General features: G+C 44.4%; 1 long non-coding RNA gene across 1 annotated transcript; it reads left to right on the top strand.

Annotated features, from left to right (window-relative positions):
• Positions 1 to 1392: 1392 nt before the first annotated feature.
• LOC101177158 lies at positions 1393 to 11931 on the top strand. The gene is made up of 3 exons (XR_004028769.1): positions 1393 to 1485; positions 9864 to 9981; positions 10877 to 11931. It is a non-coding gene; the product is annotated as an uncharacterized LOC101177158 (long non-coding RNA).
• Positions 11932 to 14024: the final 2093 nt, after the last annotated feature.

The following is a 14024-nucleotide window of genomic DNA, read 5'->3' on the forward strand; positions in this document are numbered from 1 at the left end:
ATTTCCCCTGAGACTGAAATTTACTTACGAAAAGAGATTACAATGGGGCGTCTTGTCACTTCAGGAGAGAGTCATTCGCTGATAAAATAGACAAAGAATCGATACTTTCGAGTTGCCATAGCCCCACCCCCTTCTGAACTGCAATGTGTTTGGCTAAATGATTTAGGAGCCAAAGAATACGCCTCTTCCTCTGTTCATACTCTACAACGTTGTCTTTTAGTTTTGCATATGCCTTCGTCCCCCACACCCCAAACACGCGATGTACCTTCTCTCGGCGCATTCTAGCCAAATTTCCCAATGTCAAGTTCCCTACAGGGAAAACTAAACAACCTTTAACGTTTTAATTCGGGAGAGACAATGTGAAATTAATCACACATTTCTTTCCAAGACATAACTGTTTGCAAATAAGAGGAAAAGTTCATTTACACTCTGTCAAAACCAGTCGCTCCCGACCCTAGCGAGGCTGACAGTCGGTCACTGCCCCTTACTCAGTTTTCTCTCCCCGCCCCTCCATGTTAGTTGTTTTTTTTTTTTTTTTTTCCCAGTCCGTTTCCTGAGAATTTCCCGGCCGCACTCATTCGTTAAACACTTTAAAGGTCAGATTTGCCCCCATCCCGCCCGCAAAATGTGCTTTACAACCCCCAAACGCCACAGCACTTTTTTCAGAATTATCACCAGATGTTTTTCTGCCTGCCGTAACCCACGTTACAATCGGGAAAGACGCCAGCCACCAAGTCCCTTTTCAAAAAATAGCATGTCACCTCTGGCTCCACTCGAAAATGGCGCCGAAATCGAAGAACTTCTTAAATTTCATTGCAAGCTTTTTGCAAAGGTTTCTGGGATTTGCCTGCGAAGCTGTTTCGCCGCGTCCGAGAGCGAGCGAACGTGCAAGCCAGCGAGGGAGAGAGGAAAGAAGGAAGGGCTGGGGAGGCGGATAGACAGACCGAGCGAGCGACACACGGACAGCGACAGAAGCGGGGCCCGGGACTTGGGAGACGGCGAGGTTGCGGGGCGCGAGGTGCTGGGCACGGAGCTACAGGGACGGAGAGCCGAGAGCCGGGGTCTTAGCGCGGAGGGGGCGCTGGCTGCTGCCGAAGCTCGGAGAGCGGCGTGGCGGAGGCGGAGCGGAGCCGAGCGAGGGGCCAGCACGGCGCGCTCCCTTGGAGGCGAGCGGCGCAGCCGGCGGAGAGGCTCTCGGAGCCGCCCTAGAAAAAGCCGGCTCGGGGGGCGTGGCCACGCGCTGCTGGCGCTCTCCGCCCCCCGGTGGCCCCGCTCGGCTCCGGGGCCCGGGGGCGGAAGGGGGGAGGGGAGGAGAGGAGCTGTAGCGAAGGGGGTTGTGCAGGCGCTCGACGCCGCAGCCTTGGCCCGCTGCGAGGGAGGGCCGAGAAGGGCACTGGGCGCCCAGAGTAACCAACACCGAGACGAATAGCGAGGGCTCGGGGAGATAAAACGGAGAATGGCAAACGGCAGAGCCAAGGGCACGAGGTAGCGCAGCGCGCACCCAGAGGCTCCTGGGACGGACACCACCCCACGCTCACGGGTCCTCTGGTGGTGTCCTTTGAGCTGCCGGGACGGCGCAAGGTGGCTGAGCGAGGCTTTTTGCTCGGTGCTTCCAGGGGGTACCTGAGATGGTTTGGGAAAGGAAACGGGGTCTCAGACCGCTTGGGCGCAGCGCTCTCCCCATGCGTTTGAGGGCAGGTCTGTCGAGACGCCCCGGCTCTCGCCACCCCACCAAGCTCTCAGGTAGAGAGGCCCCGGGACAGGGTGAGCCCCATAGTCCTTTGGTGGGCATAACACAGAGGGAGGAGCAATTGTTTACACATGTGCCCAGTACAAGAAGGGAAACTGATATTTAAGACAAGTGGGGAAACGGGAGGGAAAGGAGCCCTTATCCTGGATGTTAGACGCTATTAGGGACCATGCTATTTTGTGTTTGTGAGAATGATATTGAAGGTAAGGAGGTCCTTATCCTTGAAGATGCATGCTGAAGTGTACAGAAGTGAAATGTCACGATGTCTGCAGTTTTCAAATGATGCAGCTAACATACGCACACATTATGAGAAAGAACAGAAAGGAAGCAAGTATTGCAATATGTTAACAGTTGTTGCATCCTGTTGGGGGTGGGGGGTAAACAGACGTTCATTGTACCGTTCTTTCAACTTTACTAAATATTTGCAAAATGCCATAATGAAAATTTTGGAAGAGTTCCCTTATAAAATAGTGCCTGAATGCTAAGAAAATGAATGCGGCTTCTCTTCCTTTCCCTGTCCCGGGTGGGACAAATCTGCGAGCAAGCAGGGCTCAAGGCCAGCGGGGTCTGGACGGGAAGAGCAATGGGTAGAGCCGGCCTGCAGCTGCCATAGCCCTGGGCAGGCCAGGAGGGGCCATCGGAGCCTCGGGGCAGATGGGCTGCCGGGCGCAAAGCTATGTGGAGGAGCAGCCGAGCGCGTTGGCCCCGGGGACGGTGCGGGGTGGGGACTTCCTGGCGGCTCTCAGCAACCCCTGGTGCAACTCACACTCGGTGGGCTCGGATGCGCCACGGATGAGCAAAGAAACCCGCGGGCCGCGGGAACTGAGCCGCGCGCCTGCAGCCGTCGCCACCGCGGCCCGCGGCCAGCCCCCCGCATTCCCCGAGGGAGGCCGTAGTTGTCGCGGCCTGCAGACAGCGCGCGAGGTAGCCCAGAACCGCGTGCGGGCGCTGGGCGAAAAAAAAATTAGGTGCCGAAAGAAAGCAGCAACACGCGCGCGCACACACACGAAATCAGTTTACAAAAATAAAACCGCGGAATCTGCCGTGCTCGGCGCCCGAGTTTGAGCTACTTAACTCTCGCATGCATTTTACTGTGGTATTTCTGTAGAGCTGATGGAAAATCTGAAATGTTTTTGCAAGGGCGATCTCGCAGACCCAAGGCTTTGCAAGCGTTGCGCAGCCTTTCGCTGGCGTCTGCGGCTCTTTTCCGGGGCGCGAGGAGGGAAAACAGTAGTGTCTTCCAGGGTCTGCAAAGCTGTTTTGAAAAGTTAACCAAAAAGGTTTTAAAGAGCAAGATTTTCTTTTCAGGAAAGGTTTTTAAAACGGCTGATACTCGTCCAGTTTCGGTGGGCGCTAAAAAGTCTTATTACTAAGCTACAAGTTTCCCTGTTAAGATTTTCAAAACCCCTCGTGGACAGGGCTGAAAGTTTGCCGGGCTGTGAGACGTGACTGAACACGCTTCTAAATCCTCAGATAGATCATTTATAAAGCTCTGGTGCCCTTGGGATGAAAGGCTTCGCTGGGTTTTTAAGGCTTGCCTTCGTGGGTAAATTTGCTGGGGTTGCTACACGTAAGCATTCATTTCCCCACCTGAATTAGTAAAAGGGCAGAAGATTCCAGAGACATAAGATAAAAGTTGAGTTTATGGCATGTTCTCTAAAGACAAATTGCAACAGCTTTCTTTATTAAACTGCTTTTGCTACCTCAGCAAATTGGAGAGCCAGTTGAATATTGATGAATTCTTTGAGGGTGAGTAATATTGCTACAGGCCGGAGAAAGTAAGGGAGGACAAGCTTAAGCATTTACTCAAGTGAACAACCTTCAAATGTTTTTCAACTATGATGTCTCAAGGATTTTCTTAGGACCTTTGAAGCAAACCCTGATTCTGCAAATGGCTTCTCATTTGGTAGGCCCTTCCCAACTTGACAAAACTCACAGGATATAAATTGCCCTAAAAAGTGGTGAGAAACTTACCCTAGCATTGGAAACAGGGACAGCCCACCAACTGGGGTGTTAGGGGGGCCTCCAACTGGTATTCAGGCAACTTCTCACGGGGCAGCTAGGAACCTGAAATGAAAATTGCACACCATCTATTGTTTTTTTGGTCCCTTCTGAAATATGGTTTCAAGGCAGCTGTTTTCAGGAAAATAGCACATTTTCCTTTCTCTTTTTGTTCCGTGGAACGTTCGGAAATTATATTGATAAGGAATGATCATAGTCAGCCGAGGGAGCAATAGCTTTGAAGGCTCTGAAGGCACAGCTGAGAAAAATAAATTAGCTCTAGACTAGAGATATTCAGCAAGGAAGTTATGCATAATATGGTATTTGGCATAAATTTTGGAAAATGTTTTCTGGAAAGCAACTGTGAATGAATCTTGGGAAATAGATACTGGAGAATCAAGTTGCATTAAAACTTATTTTTTGTAAATTACAAAGAAGATTTCTAGAACTTTCCATTTTTATTTTAACTAGAAATGCTGTTTAAGATTGTGTTTTTAATGAAGGCCTTGAGTTAGGGAAACAAGACTTTCCTTATGTTGTAAATATCCAGAAGTCTTTAGAGAGATAAAATCAGGATACAGTTACAAATTTAACAAGAAGAAAACAACTGGAATTGTGTTATGAAGCTTCTATTGTGTTATTTGTAAAGGCTTTTTTTCATGGTTCAAGCGGTGGCTAGCAGTGAGTAGTAACTGTATACTATAATATATAATGTAAGAATGCTTGTCCTACTCTCAGATTAAACAAAAAAGACAGTGTCCTTTGGTAATTTTTATTTTATGAAATTAGTTATAAAAATAGTTATTTGCAAAACTCAGAACTTTGAGAGAAAAATTCTAATCTTAACTTCTCCTACCCCCATGATCCCATCAGGAAAAAGTAGAATGAATTAGTAAATTTTTCCTTTCTGCCAAAGAGAAGCTTAATAAGTCATTGGTAGCTGTTGCTTTTGATTTCTAGATCTCTTTTCCCTCCTCAAAGACACAGAATCACTGCCTTCAGTGCTGCCTGGATTTCTTCTTTAAACCAGGCTTTTTTTTTTTTTTTCTGGGTGTGTACTATTATTGTCTTAATTATTCCTGGATTTTTGCCCATTAAATCAAAGACTGTCTCAGATGACGGCAATGATTGGAACTTTTTGCTAAGGAGGGCGAGAATGAAGGGGTGTAGGACAGTCTCAGTGTCTCTTTACACCATGCTGGCCCTATAGTGCAAGTGGGCAGGACTTGCTGTCTTTTGCACAGAGCGTGAACTGACAGAGCAAAATGTAATGACAGGAGCATGGGGACCAAAAACCCATCTCTTGTAGGTGTGGTGGCCATAATGGGGGTTCAAGTATAGTATTAGGCTAGATTTACTCACTTGCTTTCACCATAAAATTATGGTAATCAGTTTCACCTCACACTTCTAGCACTTTCCTTGAACTTCAGCTAATTATGAAAAAGAGAAAAGAAAAAGAAACCCCAATATATCAGTGTCAACCTGTCAAATGCAATCTTGTTGAGGGAAACTGAAGTGCCTTTGGAAGGCACTTCATTGATATCAAAAAAATTGGAACAAACAAAAACACCAACCCAAAATTACCAGCACCAAGGATATCCTGTAAAAAGCACAGAGCTCTGCTTTGTGATGTCTGAATGACATCGCTTTTGGGATCTTGTTATGTGAAAAGAAAACACTCCTGGGGGCAAATAATATCTTGCTGGGTAGAAAGAATAGGAGGGAACAACAAATTGAAGAGTGCTAAGGGATGCTATCCTTGTTTAAAACCAAGATGCAGCTGGAGTGTTTTCCAAAGCATGAAATACGTTGTTGAAATAGCAGAGAGAAAGTGAATGTGCATATCTGAAATGTTTACATGAGAGATGGTAACATGGCATCATCCAGAACTGAACTCACTCGTGGTTGCCATTCTTTCCCATGAACGTCCATTTGCATTTTTAAAAATAAAACTTAAGAGACAGAGTGTCAACTCGCCGGGCATGGTGGTGGATGCCTGTAATCCCAGCTACTCGGGAGGCTGAGGCAGGAGAATCGCTTGAACCCGGGAGGTGGAGGTTGTAGTGAACCGAGATCGCACCACTGCACTCCAGCTTGGACAAGACTCTGTCAAACAAACAAACAAACAAACAAAAAACGGTGATAGAGTGTCTAGGACTGATGGATAATGTCATTTCTTTTGCTTCCTGTTTCTTAAAATTACTCTTGGGCTTACGATCAGGTGGGATTTTGCAGTTCATGACCAGAGTAAGCCCCAGCCCTCCGTGTAGAAGAGGAAATAGAAATCCAGATCCTGTTTTTAATTTTAGCATTTGTCCTAAACCCAGGGCTCACCAGCTTCTTTAGTCCAGAGTCCCCAGGAATGCCTACGCCATAGGCAGGGAAGAGTGAAAATGAGAGTAGGGTGGAGAGCAAGGGCCAGGGCAGAGGAGAGAAAGAAAGAAGATGAAAGAAGAGAAAAAAAAAACAAGTCTTTCTCCTCTGTCCCTACTATCTGTCCTCAAGTTCACAGTCTCCACTTGCCACCATGATGTCATCAAGGTGACCTTCTCAGGCCCCGCACTGATCTCTCAGTTGAGTTCTGCTCCTCTCCCAGTGGTCCACGGAGTTCTGCTGGGAAAACACAATTTTGGTCATATTAATTCTCAGCACAAAAGGCAGATAACTAAAAAGCTTAACTCCTTAATGTGGCATTCAAGGCATTCTACAATGTGGCTCCAATCTGCACTTCTGCTTGCATCTCCTACCCTCCAGCCACACCTTCTTTTTGTGTTTATGCTGGATACCCCTGTTCCTCCCATTTCCGCATCCTTCTTAGGCCCAGCTCAAATGCCACCTCTTCCTTGAAGCCTTCTCAGATGGCCTCAGAGTTGGAGTTAACTGCCTCTGTCCTGTCCTGTCATGGCACTTTAATGAACTTAGTTGTTCTGAAATTCTCTTCCTAGCAGACAGTAAGCTCCTAGAGGGTAGGGACATGTCTGCCTATAGGTATCTTCTCAGCGCTTTGCACAATAATTTGCATCCATTGATGTCCAATACGTACTTGATTTTTTGTTTTGTTTTTTGTTGTTTTTGTTTGTTTGTTTTTTGAGATAGAATCTCACTCTGTCGCCCAGCCTGGAGTACAGTGGTGCCATCTCGGCTCACTGCAAACTCCGCCTCCCAGGTTCAAGCAATTATCATGCCTCCCAAATAGCTGTGATTACAGGCATGCGCCACCACGCTCGGCTAATTTTTATATTTTTAGTAGAAACGGGGTTTCACCATGTTGACCAGGCTGGTCTCAAACTCCTGACCTCAAGTGATTCACCTGCCTTGGCCTCCCAAAGTGCTGGGATTACAGGCATGAGCCACTGTGCCCAGCCAAGTTAGAAAGAAATCCAATACATATTTGTTAAGTGAACGTATACCTGAGAAGGGAAAAAAGGAACCTGAAGAAGTGAGAACAAGGTGCTGTGTTGGTGGTAAAGATGATGGCTAAGATTTGGTGTTCTTGGTGCTGACCAAGGCTTGTTGAGCTCATATCTAACATGTTGGCTTCACAAACATCCATCTGGGACTGACACTTGGAACACATCCTCTGGAATAATATAGAATTAATTTGCTTTTAAATTAGCTGCTCAGTACTATGAACTCTCTCCTGAAAATCTATCACCATCATTTTATACTTTAAGCTTCAAGCTGATCTTTGAAGGGAAGGTGGAATTTGGATGGAATGGGCGAAACAGCATTTTCAGAGGCCAGGAGGCAGATAAGAACTGAAAGGAGATGGACCTAGTTGGACAGAGCCTTTCTACTGGGGAATTAGAGACTGGACTGGACAAGTAGGGTGATGTCAGGTTATGGGGGGGTGGGGAGGCAGGCTCGGTGGCTCACGCCTGTAATCCCAGCACTTTGGGAGGCCGAGGCAGGTGGATTGCTTGAGGCCAAGAGTTCAAGACCAGCCTGGCCAACATGGTGAAAACCCATCTCTACTAAAAAATACAAAAACTAGCCGGGCGTGGTGGCATGTGCCTGGAATCCCAGCTACTCGGGAGGCTGAGGCAGAGAATGGAGAGTAGCTTAAACCCAGGGGGCAGAGGTTGCAGTGAGTGGAGATCGTGCCACTGCACTCCAGCCTGGGTGAGTGAGACTCTGTCTCAAAAAAAAAAAAAAAAAAAAAAAAAAAAAAAAAAAAAGGCTGGGCATGGTGGCTCACGCCTGTAATCCCAGCACTTTCGGAGGCCAAGGCGGGTGGATCATGAGGTGAGGGGTTCAAGACTATCCTGACCAAGATGATGAAACCCCGTCTGTACTAAAAATACAAAAATTAGCCGGGTGTGGTGGTGGGCGCCTGTAATCCCAGCTACTCAGGAGGCTGAGGCAGGAGAACTGTTTGAACCCGGGCAGCAGAGGTTGCAGTGAGCCGAGATTGCGCCACTGCACTCCAGCCTGGGTGACAGACTGAGACTCTGTCTCAAAAAAATAAAAAAAAAAAATTATGGGGGATCTGGAAGTAGGCAGAGGAGTTGTGACTTTAGTTGCAGGATAGTATAGAGCCTTTTTGTGGGGGGCGGGTGTGATGCTTTTAAAGGGGCAGGGGTGTGATGTAATGAAAGCAGTGTTTTTTAACAGATTCACCTGGCTTATATGGTATAACCCTATGAACTACAAACTATGGTAAACCTAGGACTATCTGAATAGTTAGAATATCCCATTCTCCATGCCACACTGGAGTGAACTTTCTTATTTGAGAAGAGTGGAAACATACTATTTGTCATATGCCTATTATGTATCAGGAGATGTACTGGATTCTTCCCCCACCCCAGGTATTCCCTCCCTCTCTCCCCCTTCCCTCTCTTCCTCCCTCTCTCACACACCTGCACTTGCACACACCAGAAATCCCAACTAGGACTTGATTTTAATTGACCTGTAAAGTTAATCAATTTTTTGTTAAATTACTCATACAAAGCATGTTATGAAATACCAGTAAATATCAGGTTAAAAATTAACTGAAAGACAGAAACTTACTATTGTGTGCTGACTTGATGGAACAGAGGAGTGAAAATATAGTACGCACCTTCTGGATTGAGACTGTGGTTTTCGTTTTTGTTTTTGTTTTTTGGTAGTGGCAAAGCTTCAAACTGGAGAATGTTCTTTTTCATGCGCAGTTTTTAAAAATTGTCATTAAACATTTTCACGAAGTTAAAACAACATTGAAAGTAACTTGGGCAACTTAGATATTCCCTGTACTTGCTGTAATGCAAATACCAAAACATATTTAGAGGTTAGGTGCATCTATCATTAGAGGCGTGTGATTTCTTTACCTGGGTGAAGCGAAAGAAAGTTAAATTGATGAAATATGAAATGAAAATGAGAATCAATTTGTAGAATGAACCATAAAAGAACGAGATTTTTGAAGAGATTATTTTATTTTGATTGCAGACTGTAAATTATCACAGGGAGTTGCTGTAGGAATGACATTGAGGCTTACTTTTGGGTCAATTTGTTCCTGTCCTGACCCACCCTTGGCAGTGGAGAGAGCTAGAATTTCTCTAACTCCATAGAAACCAGTCTCACTGTTGCTTTAGGACTCGATTCTCTCCCTGCACTGGGCTTCCTTTAGTGCTTTGTTATGTAAATACAGCTTCAAAAATAGAATAAATATTCTGTAGGCATTACTTGGAAAACGAGCTTTTCTTTTAAAAATGTGTGCTTATTTAAGTTGCAGACAGAGCTTTAAAGAGCTCTTGATAGAAAGAAATATATTTGGCAAAGAGTCAAAAATTTTAAAGTAACTTTAAAAGGTGAATAATTTACATTCGTATAGTGTTTATATAATAGGGTGTGTATGACAAAGCCAAAACAACATTGAAAATAACCTGAGCAATTTAAATATTCTTCCTAGTAACTGTAAAATAAAAGTGCCTTCGAATGGTACATTCGCTGGCAGGAAATTTTTTTCATGTTCCCAGGTGGCAGGGATTCTTTCATGTTCCCTTATATTTGAAAACTGGTATTAGCATTTACTTCTCGGACTCAGACCAATTCCCCCTTACCTGTCAGAGAACATCTAGCAATAAATGCTGACAAAGCTACATAGTAAACGGCAAACCTGTCACTTCCCTTTCAGAAACCTGTTTATGCACCCTCCTGCAATCCCACCACCTGCCCAGGCCAAGTGAGCCCCTGTCCGCTACTGGTGTTTCATAATGCTGGGAGCTACTTTGATTTCATGCATTGCCCTTCAGGTAAGCCACAGGAACCTCACCACTGGCCACGCCAGATGGTTGTGAATTGGATAAGAACAAAGAAAAACGGAAGTAGCAAGTGGTGGGAAGTTTAGTGTACTACATGACTTACTCATATGCAAGTCAATAAGCAAAGTCCCCTGCCTCTTGTCCTTGGATGCTGGATAATAATAAATATAAATATACATAATATATATGCGTACATATATACATGCATGCACACACACACAGACACACGTTACCTGGATCCCCCACCTCCTCACCCCACTCTGAAAAACTTTAGAGTATCGTTGGCCTGATCAGAATCACATTACATTGGAGGATTGTTGAAAGAGTTCATATTACTGCTAATGTGGGGAACATAATTAGAACCAACGTTAGCGCCTCTACCCAGTATCTTCATTGCTATTATTTTATTTACATCTTACGCTCCTTTCCTTTAGCTTTAACTGTCTTCATCAATCTCCTATTATAAAAATAAATAAAAGCTTCCTATGGAATGATTTTCACCAATCAGTCAAGTCCTGTAACTTGTTTTCCTTGAAGAGGGAAAATATAACTGATGGACACAAGGAAACAGCAGTGGCATAGCATGTCCTTTTCCACCCAGTCTGTGTTTTGACATTAATTTATTTACACAAATAAACTGAAGAACGTTACATTTGTGGAGTTTGCCAGTGTGATAAGATTGAAGGGGTGGTAGGCAGCCTCTACGCTGGTCCCCAGTGATCCCTGCCTCCTGGTGTTCGCACTCTTCTGTAATCCCTCCTAGCATATGCACTGGACCTAGAGACTCTTCTAACAAGTAGAATACGGCAGAAGCCATGGGATGTCACTTTTGTGGCTTCTAACTTGGGCCTTTTGTCATCCCCTTCCCCTTCTGTCTTGTCATCAGCTGCCATGTTATGAGGACACTTGGACAGCCTATGGAGAAAGCTACAAGAGAGGAACTGAGGTCTCCTGCCATCAGCCACTTGAGTGAGCATGGGAGTGGATTCTCCAAACTCCAGTTAAGACTTGAGATGACCACAGTGGCAGCCACCAGCTTGACTGCAACTTACAAGAGACACTGAGCCAGAGGCACTCAGCTAAGTCGTACACAGATTCCTGACCCATAAAACCTGTGACACAATGAAGGTTTGTTGTTTTGGGGATAGTCTGTTATTCAGCAATAGATAACGAATACAGAAGGCTTGTAATTGTATAACCAACGTGAGTTTATAAGCGGATATCTGACCTCATTTGTTTTCTCCTGAAAAAGTTGTAGAAAAATCACAAGACTGCAAGTCACTCTCTCTCTTTCTCTCTTTTGTGGGGAATAAACAAGTATAATTACAATTTCTAAACCTATTGTTTTATTCTCAAATATAATTACAATTTAAACAGGATATCGTAGAGCTCCATCGTAGGGATTAACACTAATTAGAATTAAAGGACGTTTTTGTGAAAGTCAGCTTTTTTTAAAAAATAAACACTCGTCCCTTGATAATGTATTTCTTTTTCATAAAATTAAAAAAATTGTGGGTATGTAGTACGTGTATATATTTATGTGGTACGTGAGATGTTTTGATACAGGCATAACATGTAATAATCACGTCATGGAAGATGGCATATCCATCCCCTCAAGCATTTATCCTTTGTGTTACAAACAATCCAGTTACACTCTTTTTGTTATTTAAAAATGTACAATTAAATTATTATTGGCTATAGTCACCCTGTTATGCTATCAAATATTAGGTCTTATTCATTCTTTTAACTATTTTTTTGTACCTATTTATCATCCCCATCCCCAATTCCCTCCCACCACCCACCCCACTACCCTTCCCAGCCTCTGGTAACCATCCTTTTACTCTCTAGCTCCATGAGCTCAATTGTTTCGATTTTTAGCTCCCACAAATAAATGAGAACATGTAATGTTTGCCTTTCTGTGCCTGACTTATTTCACTTAACATGATGACCTCCAGTTCCCTCCATGTTGTTGCAAATGACAGGATCTGATAATGTATTTCTTAGAAACGTGTGTATGTGTGTGTGTGTGTGTGCTTAATTTAATGCTTGACTAAGCCTTCATTACTGGTGAAGGAGGGACGGGTGTCTTTCTGTGCATCTCCAAAGTGGGCTATAGGTTCAAAGTAGTGAGAAAAGACTTTTTGCCCTTAACATTTACATATACTTTACACAGTTTTCTAAAAAACCTGGTTGGCTACTTTCAGGCTACGAGAATAAAAATTTAAACGTTACTTTGAGTTTCCTTTTATGGGTGAAAAATCTCTCTATGGCCCTAAGTTTTAAATATTTGACAAGCAATTATCATAACAAACGGTTTCAGACATTTTTGGCTTTCCCAGAGATTGAAAGGTGAAAATGTTCGTTTCTTTTGTTGGCAATGAAGCATTTCATCTTGTTATCACAAATATGATTAACACTGTTATGGATTTTTATAAATCATGTCATTAAAGAACATTACCACAATAAAGGAGAAAAACGCTCTTTTGAAGTGGCATTTCAAAAGGCAAATGAATTAGTCAATTTGAAATGCAGTTTTTTCACAAGGTGTTTTCATCTTCCCATCTTTAGAATAGTTCCTTTAGCTTATGGACTCCCACGCCTTTTCTCAGTACCAGTCAGTCAGTCAGTCACCTGGATTGACCATCTATTGGGTACCTTCACCAAGTAATGGAAAAGCAAGGCAAAATAAACAAACAGGCTGGGTGCGGTGGCTCACGCCTGTAATCCCAGCACTTTGGGAGGCCACGGCAGGTGGATCATGAAGTCAGGAGATTGAGACCATCCTGGCTAACACAGTGAAACCCCGTCTCTACTAAAAATACAAAAAATTAGCTGGGCATGGTGGCATGCGCTTGTAGTTCCAGCTACTCGGGAGGCTAAGGCAGGAGAATCACTTGAATCTGGGAGGTGGAGGCTGCAGTGAGCCGAGATCGTGCCACTGCACTTTAGCCTGGGTGACGAGTGAGACTCCGTCTCAAAAAAACAAAACAAAACAAAAAAAAAAAGCAAAGCAAAACAAACAGGAAACAGCCCCTACTCTGCCCTACTCAAGAAATACACAATCGAATTGAGAAGATCAAACATGCACCAGAAATGTTTGAAGAACGCTTTTTTCTGAGTAATGATATGTCCAAGCCAACAAGTGCAGATTACTATTGAATTTTGAAAAATTATGCCCAATTATCCTGAGACATTAACCCATGCAAAATATGATCCTTGACCACAATGTTTCTTTGCATCTTTTTTTTTTTTTCTTGAGACGGGGTCTCTCTGTGTCACCCAGGTTGAAGTGCAGTGGCACGATCTTGGCTCACTGCAACCTCCACCTCCTGGGCTCAAGCAATCCTCCCACCTCAGCCTCCCAACTAGCTGGGACTATAGGCATGCAATGCACCACCACGCTCGGCTGATATTTTTTTCCGTTTTTTTGGTACAAAAATGTAAAAATACAGTCTGGTCTTGAACTCCTGAGCTCAAGTGATCTTCCTGCCTCGGCCTCCCAAAGTGCTGGGATTACAGGCATGAGCCACCATGCCTGGACTGCATCTTTGTTCTTACTGCTTCCTTTGCCTAGGATGCCTTCCCCCTACATCTTCACCTGATTCAATTCTACCTCTCGCTTCAGGTCCAATTCAAAGGCTCCCAATTCTGTGAAGCCTGTGCTTACTCCCTCTTGGCTTATCTGTTGTACTAGAGGCTATAGTCTACCCAACTCTCCTCCCTAGAATTTCACGAGTCATACTTCTTCCATATCTCTGATCACTTCTATCTATTTTGATGACTGTTCGTCTCCTGCCCTTTTCCTAACAATGCCATGAGGATTGAGTATTAGAGAATTCTCTTTCCTGCACTCATGTAATTTCCCCCAAGGCTTTATCTCCCAGTAATTACATTTCTCGAGCTGATTGCTGGATATATCTACTTGGATGTCACTCTCATCTCAAACTCAACATGTCCAACCTAGATTCATCTTCCCCCCATCCTCTACCATCACCCCAATTTCCTTACTTAAATCCAGGGCTTACCATGCCTTC

The sequence above is a fragment of the Nomascus leucogenys genome, chromosome X (genome assembly GCF_006542625.1).
Source record: "Nomascus leucogenys isolate Asia chromosome X, Asia_NLE_v1, whole genome shotgun sequence".
NCBI lineage: Eukaryota > Metazoa > Chordata > Mammalia > Primates > Hylobatidae > Nomascus > Nomascus leucogenys.